Source organism: Limulus polyphemus, unplaced genomic scaffold (genome assembly GCF_000517525.1).
Source record: "Limulus polyphemus unplaced genomic scaffold, Limulus_polyphemus-2.1.2 Scaffold2725, whole genome shotgun sequence".
Taxonomy (NCBI): Eukaryota; Metazoa; Arthropoda; class Merostomata; order Xiphosura; family Limulidae; genus Limulus; species Limulus polyphemus.
Genome location: NW_013668335.1, coordinates 12151 through 16056, shown reverse-complemented (window position 1 = coordinate 16056; position 3906 = coordinate 12151).

Below are 3906 nucleotides of genomic sequence, written 5' to 3'. Positions count from 1 at the left end.
AGTTAACGTTAACTTATGTTATAGAAAATAAATGCTCAATAACAGTAATAATGGAGGTGGGGGTGGATGGAGTTGTAAACCCCTATTAAACATGTCCTTGTTCCAAACTATCATTCATTGGTGGAGATTGGTCAAGCGATTTAGGAGTAGTTAGATAACGGACAAACAGACTGACCCACATATTTTTGTGCTTTATATATATATATATATATATACATTAGCTGGAATACCCGTCCCCTGGACGGAAGTTATGTAAATTCATGGTTAATGAAAGATTATCTTAGGACATGAAAAGTTGCTTCCCTTATATGTAATTGTAAAAAACGCCCATAAAACTGAAAAACACAAAATGTAAAACCGCAAATTTGCATGTATATCCGCATGGACCCAACAAATCTTTATTCCAAATTTGGTGAAGGTCCATCAACAGGGGTCGAAGTAGTGGTAAAAAAATACAAAAACACCCATAAAAACGCAAAATTCAAAACTGAAAAATTTGTGTGTAACCCCAAATGGACCTAATGAACCTCTGTACCAATTCGAAGTAGTTACAAGGATATACAACAGACAGTACTATTATATATATATATATGTATATATATAACTACGTTACATTTTTTGTTATCTAATGATGTAAAGTCAACAACTTAGGTCTTTGCGTTACATTGACTGTTATATAATTATGTTACATTAACAATCTAGATATCTGCATTACATTGATTTTAATCTAATATAGTGTAATGTTAACAAACAACTACCATCCTAACATTGATTTTATCTAGTGCTGATAAAGCTAACAATACAGACACGTGCCTTGCGTTAACTGTTATCTAGTTACGACGAAGTAAAAAGGAAAGATAATTGCATTATATTGGCTGTTATATAGTTATGGTAAAGTTAAGGATACTTGAGTTGTACTAATTGACTGTTACCTAATGATGATAAAGTTAACATCATAGACACTCTTGTTACATTATCTATTGATGATAATAGAAATACTTGACTGAAATTAAAATCCAGATACTTGCGTCAAGTTGACTGTTATGTGGTAATGATAAGGTTAACAGTACAAGTACTTGAGCTACATTAACTGTTGTGTAGTGATGATAAAGTTAACAGGTCATATGCTCATTCTTTATGTGAACTGTGTTTTATTCTAACCCTTGATTACATTAAAATATAATACGAAAGGCTTTGCATTATTGCCCTAATATAACCCTAACGACCAGTGTGGTTACAATTGTTTATATGTGAACATTACTCTTTCTTCGTTGGGTTAGCGGTAAGTTTACAATCTTACAAGGCTAAGATCCGGGGTTCGATCAGTTGAATAGAAATGACATTGATTATAGCCCACCATGTTGAAGACACTTTCTTATGACCGGAAATTACGTTATTTTTATTTATTATTGATCATATCGTTTCATTCTTCCGTTCCTTTAATTCTTTTTTTTTTTTTTTGCGAAGCTGAATATAGTGATTCACGAATAAGCTACAAAAGTTGAGGCCATGTAGGACGCATTACTAATAGAAGCAAAGCCTTGTGCAACAGGGTGTGTTTACTCTGTAGTAAAAACATTAACTTGTGAATCCTTAGATTCTACGCTCTGTTTAACCTCAATTGCAGATTCTGTTTTATGCAAAATGACTCGGATCCCATCAACGGACTTCTTAGGATCTTTTTAGGAAGACAACTTATAATCAAAATGAATGAAGTGTTCTCAATTTTCATCTGGTTACGCGTGTATCTGGTAGAACACAAGTATTAAACCAGGGTAACTAACGTTGTTTAGCTACTTCCAAGATCACACATTCGTATGTGGAGTTTTACTTCTTGATAGGGTTATGTGCTTCGTCAGTCGTAAAAACTGGTACAAGGGAAACGGTCATATGGTAATTATCATAAAGCTGTTACCTTCAAGTAAATTACCTCCTAGTTGATAAAACTTAAAGTTTCTGTCAAAAAAACTGTTAGCTTGTGGTGTGTTGAAAGTAACGTGTTTATAGTGGTTCGTTAAAGCTGCTCTAAATGGATGCACGAGTCAACATGTAAGTGTAACATTACAAGAATATGTTCATCTTCTGCATGAGAGGTGCTCAAGAGTGAAGATTACGTCCGAAATTTACATTCACAAATGATAATTTTATGTTTCTTGGTTCCCTCTTAAATTAAAAGGTCTTCGTTAGATGTTTGTATATCCATTAATTGATCGATTAGATCTTACAAATTAGCAGAAACTGGCTTAGTGAAAACCAATTAATTGTTAATACTTCAAAAACAAAATATAGCGTTTCTTCAAGCGTAAATCAAATCAAAATAATTGCAAAAATTAGAACTTTGAGGAGGGAAGAATGTAGTGAAATTTCATATTAAATTCAAAAATAAAAAAGCAATAATAACAACATCTAACAAACATTTAACTCCTACCAGGGGAATCCCAAAAATTCCCCGTTTTCAAAATCCCGGATTCGCCACTGACAACTAATACGAAAAATAATATTTTGAAGGTAAAGCTTAAACTATAAAATATTTAAGGTTACAAATAATTAATAATTTAAGTTGAAAATAAAACGTACGAAGGATTTTGTAGATAAGATGAAATTTATGTTGTAAGAGATTTATTATTTAAGACCGTTTATATTTAGAAATATTAAAAATTTAGTTTTCGCGGACACATTACGTATTGCTATATATGTTATAGAATATTGAAGAACATTTTAACGACTTTACAATCAACAGTTTGTTCCATATATATATTTAAAACTGTTTCTTGTTTATTTTTAGTTAAAGTAATATTTTTATAATCATTTTCTAGTCTTAACAAGTATATGTTATTTAATATTTTTATTTGACACACTTGTATTGCGAATGCTTCACACAACGTACGAAACAAACATAATTACTAGTACAACACACAACGTATCAAACAAACATAATTACCAGTACAACACACAACGTATCAAACAAACAAAATTACTAGTATCACACACAACGTATCAAACCAACATAATTACTAGTATCACACACAACGTACTAAACAAACAAAATTACTAGTATCACACACAACGTACTAAACCAACAAAATTACTAGTATCACACACAACGTATCAAACAAACATAATTACTAGTACAACACGCAACGTACTAAACAAACAAAATTACTAGTATCACACACAACGTATCAAACCAACAAAATTAATAGTATCACACACAACGTATCAAACAAACAAAATTACTAGTATCACACACAACGTATCAAACAAACATAATTACCAATACAACACACAACGTACTAAACAAACATAATTACTAGTACAACACAAAACGTATCAAACAAACATAATTACTAGTATCACACACAACGTACTAAACAAACATAATTACTAGTACAACACACAACGTAGCTAATAAACGTTATTATGAACACAACACACACAACGGTATCTAATGAACGTTATTATGAACACAACACACAACGTATCAAACAAACGTTATTATGGATACAACACACAACGTATGAAACAAACGTTATTATGGATACAACACACAACGTATCAAACAAATGTTATTACGAATACTACTTTGGTTAGATTAGATAAATAATTAAATAAACTTACTTTAAGGAAATGCTGTTGGGTTCTTGATGAAACAATGAAAAGAAAGCGGTAATAACTTCATTTTCGCGTCGTTTCTGATAAAGCATTATGGAAAAAAAAATTCAGATTCCAACTTATTATTCAAGAATATTTGGAAATGATTTTCAAAATGAACAAAACTAAATATTTTGGTTGGTACCTTATAATCCAAGCAAGGTTTGGTTTAGGGTAGAAATGGAATATTGTTGTATCTTATAATCCAAGCAAGGTTTGGTTTAGGGTAGAAATGGAATATTGTGGTACCTTATA